We start from the raw sequence: 14,044 nt of genomic DNA, 5'->3' as shown, positions 1-14,044 counted from the left end.
TTGTTGATGCACAAGGAGAGGAATTTTCCAACAGTAGTGGTTTAAAGATTATAGGTTTTACAATCTGTTCGACAGATGTACGTCCCGTCTGCAAAAGACGTAATTTGTGAACTAACAATCAAGTAGATTCAAATACCAAAGCAGAGTTCGAATGTCAACGATATATTTATCCTTATACCGAAATGTTTAGGTTTCAAAATCAAAAGTACATAATTTTTTTTGAGCAGCTTTTTTCAATAACCACTATAATAACTGCATCTCTGCTGAAGATACCCATGACACCATCATAGAAGAGACATAAGGTAGTAGTTGTGTCGTTGTGAATAACTTTTTCATAGATTCCAGAACTATAATGATGTACGCCAGACCAGCTTTTGGTCTAGAAAAGACTCAATAATGACTTCTAAACCAAAATGTTAAAACGACAAAATGGAGTATAAATGTGATTAGATGTGAGGACCAAAAAAATTCTGAAAGGTTTATTAAACAATAGCTAATGTTATTTATTTGACCTCCTATACATTTCTAGGAAAATGATTGGTTAAAAGCGTCCGCGTGGAGACCGTGTATATTCCATATTAAGTTGGTAAGGTGGCGGGGCTTACTTCAATTCACATTTAGTAGTGGAGTTACGACTTGGGCACTATTTCATAATTTGAATTTGAAAGTTCTGATTAATATTGTTAAATCAAGGATGATATTAAATTATTATTGTTGACATTTGTTTTTTTTTTGTGCAGACCAATGCAAGTAGGGTCTTAAAATTGAAACTTTACACACTTTAATATCAAAATATGTTATGATTGAACATGAGACCAACCTAGTCTTAATTCAACAAATAAAGATATTCGGTAAGATAAATTCGTTACATAGTTTGATAGTGACCTGATATGATATATACGGAATCTCATTTGGGGTGAGAGCGAAGCTGACCCCATATATATCGCATTAGGTTACTAACACACTATATAACTTATAATATTCTTGTGGCAGAAAACCCTTTTTTTTTTAAATAGATAATTTCATTAACAGTCAATTTACAATCTTGAAAATTATGGTATTTCATGCATGTCAACAAAGAAGTGCTTACTACTGAGTTGATAATAACACATGCAGAGGAAACCTTCACCTTTTCTTAAAGTCCTTTTTTTTTAATGTATAAAAGGTCAATGATGACGGTTATTGAAAATATGCCTCCAACGAAATTGATATAAGGAGATGTGTTATAAATGCCCACGAGACAACTCTCCATCCGAATCACAATTTGTAAAAGTTAACCATCAGAGGTCGAAGTAGGGCCTTCAGCACAGAGCCTTGGCTCAAAACGAACAGCAAAAATGGCTTGCGTATAACAATTCAGACAAAAAAAACAATGGTGTAATCTATAAACTACATCAACAAACGACAACCATTGAACAACGTGTTCTGATTAGCACAGAAATACTTGCTTATTCTTTCAAACCATGCAATATCATTCCGCGTAAGCTCATCTTACTCAGAAGGCCAAGTGACTTTTCATCGTTGCTTGGCATTGATAGTCAATATTTCTTTGTTTTTTCGTCGTAAACTTAAGAAATAACAACTCATCTCAATATACTTATCCAAATTTACCTTATTTGGTCAAAATCATCATTGGACTATTTAGGTTTAAAACAAAGTATACAATAACTCCGCGTGCTGATTATTTTGCAAATATTGCTAAACATAAGGAAATGATACATTTCATGTTGATATATGTATATTATTTTATACTATGAATCGTTTTAAATAGAGAAAATCTGACAGTGGGAAATTTATAATGTTAAGATCTACCTTATGTCAATATTTATCAAACAGTCAGACGATTTATTATAGGTCTGGAGTAATAGGTCTAAAGTGACGAACAAATATTATGCCTATTAAGTAGCACAAATGATCAATCAGACTAGATATAAAAGCGGTCAATATACTATTGACCGAATTCGTCAGTCCAGTCCTTGCTGGAGTTATTCCTCTTTAATGGTGAGTTTAACGTATGTTTTGCGTTTTCGGCTGTATCTTGAAACTATATTCAAATAGAAAAAAAACTCGTTAAAAGCTAGACTGATAAGCACAACAACGATCTACAAACAAGTCAAATAATTTGAAATCGAAAGTAGTCAATTCAAAAGAGTTTTTGACCTTAAATGACGATTTGTTACATTTTTGGGGGTTTTAAACAAAACAGAAGGTAGAGACAAACTGTCTACAAAACGAAAATCAACAAAAAGGTACTTTTTAAAATAAAGTATGTTCTAGTTACCAATGTTGGAGAATGTCCATTTATGAAGATGCACGTATACCTCGATTAACGACACTGGTTCTTTAAAGTTGTCTGTAGTGTGCGTGTTTGGTGCTCAACAATTTCCTTTTTATTTATATTTGTTTTAATCCCTGTTTGAAAAAAATGTGTTTTTTCTCTAACTCTTCAAAAAGAAATCTATCAACTTTTCGGTAGCAAAATTGAAGTCGTCTTCTTTTAACGTGCTCCGTTTGCATAAATAGGTTAGAAGAGAGGCTAACAGGATAATAATTTGCTTCAAACGATAAAAATGTGTTCCTATAATACAGCCACAATTTCGTTAATCAATACCGGCGACATAATAGTGGGAGATATTATGGACATAATTGTGCAAAACGTGATACAAGCATGAAATTTGGTATAGGGGTGGATTAAATGATATTAAAAAAAAATCCGCTGCTGGTCATAAAATAAATCATTTTTTCAAGATGGCCACCGCTCATTTTGCAAATGGTGTCATATCCAATTGGTAACATTTCTTAAATCTTTGGAAAGCTGTGTAATATGTATAATCCAATGTCAGTTTTGATAAAACTTAAATTACAGTTCCTAAAGTACGAAAAAACAATACCTGCATGAATAAAAAAGTGACTTCCGGTCCCAAAATGGCGGCAAAACGTTGACAATGTCAATTTTATCATTTCTGTCAACTTAACAAGAGATATCCCTGACTTTGTTAAGTTCAAATGCATATATAGTTTGTTTAGAAAGACTGGTTGCTTATCTTATAATTATCTGACAGTTACCAATACACAAACATGTACACGGAAGGTCAAAACGGTAGCATTTACAGTTACAAACACAGCTAAATTTCTTGCATCCGCATTTCAAAAAATCATTACATGAGAATCAGCGGCAACCAACAAAGTCCATTTTGGTTTCCAATTGTCTTTTTGTGTTCATGACTTGGTATATGAACCTGTCGAATGCATAAACCCGGACGAGCCAAACATGTCCAACTTGATATGCTTCTCTTTTGGTGTGCCCCAGAAAATTAAAATCGTTTGCAAGGAAGCAGCAGCCTTATGATACTATTCCGCCTACCACAGTTAATGATAATGATTCTGTGTTAGGCGGAATAGCATCATAAGGCCGCTGCTTCCTAGCAAACGATTTTAATCGTGCCTCTTTAACAGCAACGGTGATGTTTCCGTGCATGATGCAAACAAATATTTCTATGATGTCATGTCTGTGTCTTCATACAAAATCGGGAAAAAACGACCGTTACATCTGAGAATACTTCCCATGTCTGCCAAGCTTACCTCTTCATTTTTCGATGAAGTGCCGACACAGTGTCACACCCACTTAATGCATGGAAGAAGGAAAAGCTGCTACACCAGGACCAAACGCATTTGAAATGACGTGTACAGGAAGCCATCGCAAGTCTTTATTCCTTAAAAAAACCTATCTACAATTTGTCCACACCTAATCTTGCGAGTACTGCAATTCCTAATACTACTACATCTACATGATCTATGTCAGTACTACTTGAAATTACTTTTTACAACCATTTTCAGCTGCATGCTTATCATGGACAATCATTCGTGTATCTGCTTTTTTATGGTAACAAGGGGATAACTGAGAGGTATCCGTATTGAAATTTTAAAGAATATTTTCACATTGAGTAGCATAAGCATTTTCATTAGTCTCTAATGAAGCAATTCTATCGGCAAGAAACTTGAAGAATTCCGTTTTGTTGCCATCTACACAAAGAAAACTACTCCAAACCTTTGGCGTTCTACCAGAACCAAAAACTTTCCGTCTAGCACCAGTACTTTGCCTTTTGTTTTCGTCCCAGCTATATAATTAATTTAGTAAACATCAAATCGATATTTACCCTTGGATACTTATTGAAGAAAGATTTTATGTAAGGCAGTATGATATCATTTGCATAATCATGTAATATGTTTGCCCCAAGTGGTGACAATAAATTATATATGATGAGTTTATTTGAGTATTGCTGCCACATCAACGATAAATGTGTCTGAATTTTGATCAGTTGATGGCAAATCGCAGAATGTTTCAATATACCCATTTGCTGAGATTTAATACCTTATCCTGACACAACGACGGAGGGGCAGTTTGGTCTTCATGGCTGGAGAAGAAATGAAAAGTCTAGAAAAGAGATCCCAATCAGTGTTCAGTTTCTCTAGCTTTGTTTTTTGACAAGACATTTCCAGTTTCATTTTACGGCTTTTATATGGAAACGTTCCCCTCGTTTCATATTTGCTTCAAAAGATAGTACTGTTTGGACCCAATATCTTGTAGTTCATATACATATCTTACCGACTTCTGAATCAACAATTTTCTTTAAAGAGTACATTTTGTACAGATCTGACGACTCTTCTAGAAATGGATTTCCAAACTCGTTCATCACTTTAGAAAGCCTTTAAAGTTTTTCGAAGGATTCCGTTTGTGTTTTCGTAGAGTCGTCATGCAGTCGTTCATCTGGTGTAGAATGACTCAAACCACTGAATCTTTCAAATTCATCTACCAGTCTACTGACTTCTGCTCCAGCTACCATTCATCGTCTCGAAAGGTATGGTACCAACATCGCCGTTCACGACTCATTGTTCCGTGTTTGTGCCTGATCATTTGTAATATACGAAATCAACTTGCTGGTCTTACGTACAGTTAAAATTACCATTTACAAATTTCATTGCAACCTGGGGGTGATGTTTGTGAAGGGAATCTATATCTTGCATAATTTACACGATCAAGACCAAGATTGGTATCATGCTTGATATGGACTGTTTGAAAAGTACGATATTTGACTCCGTGATATGATCGTACTACTGAAGGCATATGCAGCTCGTAATTCATAATTGAACGCCAGAAATTAAACTGTGGTCGATATGACTCTCTTTCCTTACACCCGTTGATCACATACTTCAACGTCACAGAGCCATGAACTATATTTTCTGTGTTTGCGCTTTCATAACGACTGGCATTATCAATTCAAGCAAACAACATGCAGTTATATGATGCGCGTGTCCATTCCTAATTACATTTGAACATACTCGAAAAGCATCTGCCATTCTAGGTGTTGCAATATCGGCTTCAGTGAGGGCACATGTACATCCACTATCGCGCAATTTATCACTCAGAATTTTAAAGCAAGCCACGGACAATCCACCAAACATGACGATAAACTTATGTTCTCTGTACAAATCTTGCCATTCCAACTAAAATTGCTTACCCAATACCAACGGGTTTATCTGCAGCTATAATTGACGTTTGCCCGATATTTAGAAACTTAACCACCTTTTTCACCTTATCCATCGAATGCTTGATCATTGGAACTGAAAGTGTGTGTTTTCAAACAGTGGCGTCAAAGAAGTAACACTTTATATTCTAACAGAAGAGCCTAGATGCTTAGAGAAATTAATAACGACCAAGATATTTTTAAGAATTTCAAATCCTAATCTGTTAGAAGAACTACGATTTCCTTCATTGTGCCCTTGTAGTGCGTGTATAGGTACTTTATTCATAAATAGTTTGCGCATGCGCGAAATTGTTTAACGCATGTGTATCATAACCTTTAAAAACGTCTTCAAACAAATTCATAACATCATCAAAAGCGCTAAGCATGTACTATTTTCACGCATGCGCAAACCCAGTAAATGTCAAATATTCATTTGTAGTATATTCGTCACATGTAAAGAAGGTATCCACCAAACCTGATAATATATTTTACTTAAAGAAGGTCAACGAAAATGTTTCCAGAAAAATAAGTATTTCAATCTTGAAAAAACAGCCATTTTAGAAAAGGTGGTGGCCATCTTGAAAAAAAAAATGTTCTTATGGCCAGCAGTTTTTTCTTAAAATGTACATAATGATGATGCTTCGTGCTAATTTTTATGCTTGTGTCATCATTTGCACAATTCCCTTAATTTTGCTAGCTAATATCCACTAAACCTGTAGATAATATAACACGTCCTGCGTTTCGATTAACAATCATGTTATCTTTCATAACTGTTCATCTTTAGATTGCAACTTAATTTGTCATGCGTTACATGGACTGTTCAACTTTTTGAAAAGTAACTACTTATGTTTTCAAACCAACTTATACTGTCCTCGTATTTTCTGAAGTATGTATTTGTTCTGGGTTTTTTTAATTACTATGTGCAACATTGGGTTTTCCTTCTTTTACTGCTTTTATGTGACAGTTGGAATTTTTTGTAGCTCTCAGCATGCTACTCCGAAAAGCGATTCGGACGCAAGAAATTATTAAACGTGTTGTTTTCATTTTTGTACATCACTGAATAGATACCTCTGCTGGTGAACTCTCTGTCCCCGAGGGTATCATCAGCTCAGTAGTCAGTACTTCGGTACTGACATGATTCAACAAACTTTACTAAAATTGTCCAATTTTGAAATTATTAAGAAACTGGGGTTGCAACTCCCTCAGGAAACGTTGGCTTTAGATGAATTTGGCTATTTATTTTATATATCTTTGACATATAGCTCTTCAACGGTTTCGGTACTTATACATCTTTGGATTTCAAACACTTGGCTTTGACCGTTGCTGATGAAGGTAAATCCGAAAAGCGCTTCGGACGCATACAATTATTCAACGTGTTGTTTTCAATTTTTTACTCGGATCGGATATACGATATATGTGATATACGTCTGTATTGTCTCTCAGTGATATCCTTTAACTTCTACCATTGAAATTTAAAGAATATTCATCATGTTAATTGAAACTTCACTATTAACAAATCTTTAAACAGATTAAAGATTACTGTTAAAAACAATATGGAAGTTATTACAATTTTCTAAAATTATCGTGCATTATCCCAATGATTCTGAGAATAGCATAAAAAGAGATCGATGAAAACATCTGTTTCCAATAATTAAAAACAAATTTGATATCATACAATTTACACTCATATTAACGTCTATCTGCATGCAAAAATCATTCCATATCTCCACATTACCTTTGTTCAGGATGTTTGCTTTTTCTTTATGTTATTTGATGGTTTGTGGCATACATTTGATATACAGTCATGCAGGTATGTGTAATATAATTTTTTGTTAATTTAAGCCGTTTTTATTTTGGTAAAGCTTATGTTTTACTTTGGTAATGTTATGCTGACTTTAATGCGTGTTTAAGTCGTGATTTGCAGTACACACAGGTTTATCCCCACCAAATTGTTGCACATGTCCTCAGTCAGGAACCTGTAGTCTCTGTCATTCCTGTTTTTATTTTTTCTTATTTTAGTCAGTTTTTGTATTTCAGAAATTAGTGTTTTCCATTTCGCCGAACTAGTAAACTGTAACATTGTGAGAAAGATAAAGCCCGCATCCAGGGTGGTAATCTTCTCACTAAATTTGAAGTCGGCGTCCTTTGATGTTTTCTTCTCTCTAGTCGGATATTTGTCTTCTTGACACATTCGCATTTTCTATTCTTTATATAACTGAATTTTTTTTAGGTTCTAAATATTGTCCCTTTTCTCGTTTAATGTGGTATTATTTTAGCGTACAGAGAATGTTTTGTTTTGTTTTTCTCTCCTATTATTATTTTTTAAGAAGTCAGTTGATATATTATAATTGCAACAACTAATAATATTACTATTTGTCACCAACAGAAGCATGCAGTTATCCTTACCGTAGAGTTGGAAAGAATTGTTACCTTATAAATCAAGAAAAAGTGACAGCAGATACTGCATTCGTATGTTAAATTTAGGTGTATAGCATTCACATATTGGTTGACTGAACTGTTCATTTAATCTCCCTTCTAGATTCTATTTTACTTGAAAACATCCGTGAAATCGCGGGCATTTGGAGCGTGGTTGAACGTACATGTAAACAGCTGTAGGGTGAAATTTTGTAAAACAAATTATGATTGAAGAACTGTAGGAAAGTCATCAAAAGTCATAGGTAATTGGGAACAGGTCATTTTGTTTTTAGCCCTTCCCCTTTTTCCAAAATTCATTTAATTTTGTGATCTATTAATTTTATTTGTCATTTGAGATTCTCTATATAATTCAAAAGTGACCGCCGTAGATAGTAAACTTGGGATTGATACTAAATAGCAAACACAATTTATTTAGATCACTTCAAAGTATAGGGAAAACGCAAAAAAGTCTCCTATCCCAATGTATATACCTATGATAACTATGTGTAAATTTAACAGTCCTATCCATTACTTAAATGTATTTCCGATGACGGAAACAAAACCGGACGCTTTTACTTTCGTTTCCTTCCGAAAACTACACAAACGGAATGATCATTAGCGAGGATGACAAATATGCGACTGTGCCATCATGTCATAGAGGCATGATGACTAGTTTATTGTGAAAGGAAGAGAAGCGACACAACAAGTGAGGTCTTCTCATTTAACATGTTTTAAAATAGTATAGATGTATTAGAATATTCTACTTATCAACATCAAAATACCAATTCAATGAAAGATTGATTATTCTATGTGTAAACAATATATGAAAAAAAGCGGAATATACCATTAATCATCAAAATTGCATACGTCAAAAAATCTTCAACTGAATTTGTTTGAAGATAAAACGGAGCTGACTTGACTTAATTACTAATTAACGTAAATACTTTTTTGTTATTTAGTGTTAATATCCTACATCTGCTATGTTAAAGTATATGTGTATTTGAAATAATATTTGATATTCTAGGCACTATGCATAAGACATGGTACGTACTTAGCCAATTTTGAGACTCTAGAAGAATTACTGTTGATGAAATATGAATTGAAGAAAATGAATTCTGGTAAAATATTTTAATTTCGTTAAATGTACAATTGTATCGTTCAGAATTTCTTATTGATATTTTTCCTCAATTTGATTTGAACATATTGAAATGTCTTGCAAAATCAGTATCTATTATATCGGAAGTAAATGTTACAGTTTCTAGTGAATTCAATTACCGAAAATACAAAAAGGTGTAGTACAATGTTACTGTGTAAGTATATGTTTATACCTGAAGTATGATATACATTTTATTGTGAAACCACAAATATAAGATAACCAGGTATATGACCGTTTGTTGGTAATTTTTCATCCCAGTTTTAGTTTGAAACCCGGATTTGTTTTCGCTTAATATATTGATGACTATGGAACACCATTTTAATTCTTTTCGAAAACATCTAAAAGTTTAGAAATTTATATCAGAGTAATACACTAGTATTAATATTTTCACAGTATATACTATTCTTGATATACGATATATATATATCCAAACACTAAACTTTGTGTGAGCAGTACATTATCAATCAACATTTATTGCTGTGTTTGAAACAAATAGATATGCATTTTGTTTTTATTAATCATGTTGTTATGCGACATCTTTTTCCTAGTATTAAATAGCATTTCAGTTTGCACGTTTTCTTCTAGTTACTCCCCTTTGTTCATTTAAATACATTTATTGTTTGTAAATTTTAATTGACAAAGTCAAAAGTGGCTTTCTTTAAAAAGTCAGATTAAGTAACTAAACTTGTTTGTATGACTTCTTAGAAAATTCAACAAAGTTTTAAATGGAATATAGACAATAGCCTTCAATCAATGTATGTAAAAAAGTGGTATAAATGCTAATGACATAACTATCCATCAGTGACAAAAAGACGTAATATTCAACAACTAAAATGTATGTATGTTTATTTCAAAACTCAGAGTATTCTTCAGTAATCTGCCAATATAATACAAGGAAGACTTGGTAGTATACGTGCCAAGAGACAACTATCTAACACAATTTAAATTAAGCTGATGTAATCCATACTATGCAAGCACATTGCCTTCCAACAATGAGTCAAACACAAATCGTTTAATTGGCCATAAAAGGCCCCGACATGTAAAATAAAAAAGACTTTTTCTGTGTTTTTTATTTTAACAGTACATTTCGAGTCTTTGAATAGTATGAGTTACTAAAATAAAGCTTTAATGGGACCAGACTCGTAACTGTTACATTTGCCTGCGGTCTGTAGATTTAACTCAATAGTGGAGCACGAGTATAAATAGCTGATAAGTCGAATTGAATATGTATTTTAAGAGCACAAACTAAAGCCCTAAGGTTGTGACCTAAGTAATTTGGGAAGTGTTTTATATATACTCTTGTGACCTTTAGTTTGACGATTCAGTATTTTTATTTAAAAGGTTCTAGTTTTTTCATTGGTGGACGTAATGTCAATAGATATATTTCTGGTGGAGATTGGAGATGGATAAAGCAAGGAAAGATGACAAAGATGGCGTATTTTGACTTTGATTCAAATGAACCAAACGGGTCATTAGCGCTTCCACAAGACTGTGTGTTACTCAATGCTGGTAGTAGGTATAATCTCCGAAGTGATACCTGTGACGCCTATTCCATAGGTTTCATCTGCGAAAAATGAATACAGTCAACTTCATTCAATAAACAATTTGTGTCTTGAGTTTTGGTTTTGATTTAATTCAAATACATGAAATACTATATATAATAAGAAGAAGAAGGTATAATTGTCGATGAGATTTATATCCAAAAGAGACCAAATGGATATAGGTCATAGTACATCTTTAAACTGTAAGCTAGCCACATAACGCATAGTTTATGATTATAACATAATTAAATTTATCAGACGTTTATATGTAGATGAAAATAGAAGAGCTGTACGAACAACTATGTATTCATACTCACATCCTCTAGTTGTAAAAAGGTATCTGTTGTAATTTGGTGTTTCTTTATACTATTCTTTGGTTGATTGATTAGTTGGTATTAAAAGTTAAATAACTTTGTTTTCATTTTCGATATGATTTTATACAGTCACTCAGTTTCACTGAAAGTTTTCAAGTATATTGGATTGAATCAATTGTAATGGGAACACATACATCTGTTTACATAAACAACACGTTATGGGTAATTGGACTAGAATGTGTTCATTCTTTTTGCGATCCTTTTTGGAACAATATTGACGACAATGTCAGATTGCACTGACCGAAATCAAGCGGTTCAAATGGACATCATTATTCTGACCTAATCTGCGGTAATATAATTAAATGCACTCGATGTTCTACTTGCATTTAGCTTACCTACCACTAATATTTTACAGTCAATAAGTCACATGTCAAAGAAAACAGCAAGTTAAAATTTACATTTTCCGTAAAATGAATAATCATCATAAAACAGCAAAACATACCAAAGGACATTCAAGCCATTTAGTCGAAATTTAAATGTCAACACCATGGCTTAAAAAGTCCGATTTGTTAGAAATGAACAGCATATTAGTAAATTACGAACATGCATATTCCAAGAAATATACAGACATGCTATCTCACGTGAACATTATGATGCCGTGCAAAATATATAGAATCGGTTTGGCTTGTTCTGTATCATGCATCACCCACTGCGCAATCAAAGCTTTCATTATAATTCATATGATAAATTTCCGGATATATTTAGTAGAGAAGTAATATGCCAAGGAGAAATATAGACTCATGAGTTGAAAATTAACGAACAATACCATGCCTTATTAAGGAAAAACAAAAACAAAAACAACAGAACACAAAACACAATAAAATACAATAACTTGTTGGGAATTTAAGTATAAAAAAACGAAACGAATATTGTGCTATGATTTGAAATCCGTCATTGACTCTAATATTGCTCCTTTTTTATAATATTTTTTTAATATACTCTCTGGTTCAACTAACATGTCATCATCACCATTTCCAATTGATTTACCACACTGTGCGTTTGCATCTCATGTCTCTATCAAATTGCTTCAGCGAACTTAGTTCTTGAGATACCAAAACAGTTGTAACATGGCATACTATTCCTGATTGTTATATTGTTTTTGCATGTTCAAAGTGTGACTTTGCATGACAGGTGAATCATTCATAACAGGTTACGCCAATCTTGTCGTTAAACCCAGCCTGATAATATTTGGTTCATACGATTCCCTCAACTGGTCTAATCATAATTGATTATCGTGATTTTAATTGCGGTTATCTACTGTACACTTAATTCAAGACAGAGTTTTCACAAGATTAAATTGTGAAACAGGTTGATCGCAAGTTCTCCTAAAAGTCAGATCCAACTCCATATAATGCAACCTTTTTTGATTAGCTGTATCTGTGATATAAGCATAGATCTAACGTTTATTTCAAACGTGTTTACATGAAAAACGTACAATAACAAAATTTGAAAGGACAATTCCAAAACGGAAACTCGTTTATCAAATGGCAAAATCGGAAGCTCAAACACTTCAAACGAATGTCCAACTGTTATATTCCCGACTTGGTACATGTTTTTCCTTGTTTTGATAATGGTTATTAAATCTGATCTTATAACTAGCTAAACAAACATCAAACTTGTAAAACAGTCGCACACAAAAGGCATTAGCACTTTGCCTGACATTTTTATATGCTGCGTTCAGAACTATCAAACGAATGGACTGAATGGTCTCGTCACATTTTAAAAAGACAGATTTAAAACCACTTTCCAATATACATAACGTTGTTTTTTTTTAAATTCTTCATTTACACTACATACTCCAGTAATAATGATCCAAATTCAATGCTTGAGTTTCGGTTTCTTTTACTTATCAACATTTATACTTCTTATACTTATGCTTTTGAGAAAAGGAAAAATAACATAAGCGCTTACAAACATGATAAATAATCATAATCTTAATGTGCCTGTCCAAAGTCAGGGCTGCTGTTCAAAGTTTGAAGTTTGTTCATATCTGTCATGTTTGTCTTTCGTTGATTATTTTATTAGGAATTAGGTTATTTTCCCAAATAAATCGTTATATACTTTACTTGTCTGTTTTTTTAATAGCCTACCATATGATATGCATTATTCTTATTGTTCGTTTACCTATAATTGCTTAGTTTATCTGAACTGAGGATATTTGTTTCATTCGCAGTCATACATCATCTCCTGATATTTTCTATGTTTTATTTGTACGTTATTGACTCTTTTACAGTATACTACCACGATTAGGTCTATCACATTTGTATATGTGCTGTCCCATATTTATAAATACAACTGACCTTTCATTTAACGTAATACAGAATTTTACGGACATTAACATTCCTTGATTTATTCCCTAGAAATGAAATAATAGTTAATTTCATTATTTGTTCTTTCTACAATGGTCTATGTCTTTAGTGTTTATGTCCCATTTATGAGCATAATAGTTTCTGGTCTGTTCGTCCGTTCGTCTGTTCGTTCGTCCGTTCGTGCGTTTGTCCGTCCGTTTGTTCGTTAGTTCATCTGTCCGTCTGTTCGGCTCCAGGTTTAAGTTTTTGGTCGAGGTAGTTATTGATTAAGTTGCAGTCCAATCAGCTTGAAACTTAGTACACCTTGGTCCCTATGATATATTCTTTCTAATTGTAATGCCAAAGAAGAGTTTTTACCTCATTTTTACGGTCCACTGAACATAGACAATGATGGTACGGATCGGTCATCCGTGTACTAGGAACACATTCTTGTTTATGGAGTGTTTTGTATGCTGTGGTTTTCTTTTCTTTTTTCGTGTTTCAATTTGCTGATCATTTCGATCTATGAGTTTGAATGTCCTTAGACATAATTCGTTTATGATTGATCAACGATCAATTGATCAATTGATATGGTAAATAGTACGTAATATTTTAAGAAGAGACAATAAAACTGCCTGCACGTCCTATTTTTAACCGAAAGGTCTCCAGATGCTTATGTTTCTAACAGATTTATATGACAGACAAGACAGATAGGTTGCATGATAACGATCAATTCAAAAACATT

At 33.1% G+C, this 14,044-nt stretch overlaps 1 long non-coding RNA gene across 1 annotated transcript; it reads left to right on the top strand.

The window, feature by feature from the left end:
* The first annotated feature begins 7,908 nt into the window (after positions 1–7,908).
* On the top strand, positions 7,909–10,712 carry LOC139502878 (uncharacterized). The gene is made up of 3 exons (XR_011658960.1): positions 7,909–7,994; positions 8,965–9,058; positions 10,438–10,712. It is a non-coding gene; the product is annotated as an uncharacterized lncRNA (long non-coding RNA).
* The last annotated feature ends 3,332 nt before the right edge of the window (positions 10,713–14,044 follow it).

The sequence above is a fragment of the Mytilus edulis genome, chromosome 14 (assembly GCF_963676685.1).
Source record: "Mytilus edulis chromosome 14, xbMytEdul2.2, whole genome shotgun sequence".
NCBI lineage: Eukaryota > Metazoa > Mollusca > Bivalvia > Mytilida > Mytilidae > Mytilus > Mytilus edulis.
The sequence above is the reverse complement of the archived record's forward strand: the minus strand, read 5'-3'. Positions and strand labels throughout refer to the sequence as shown.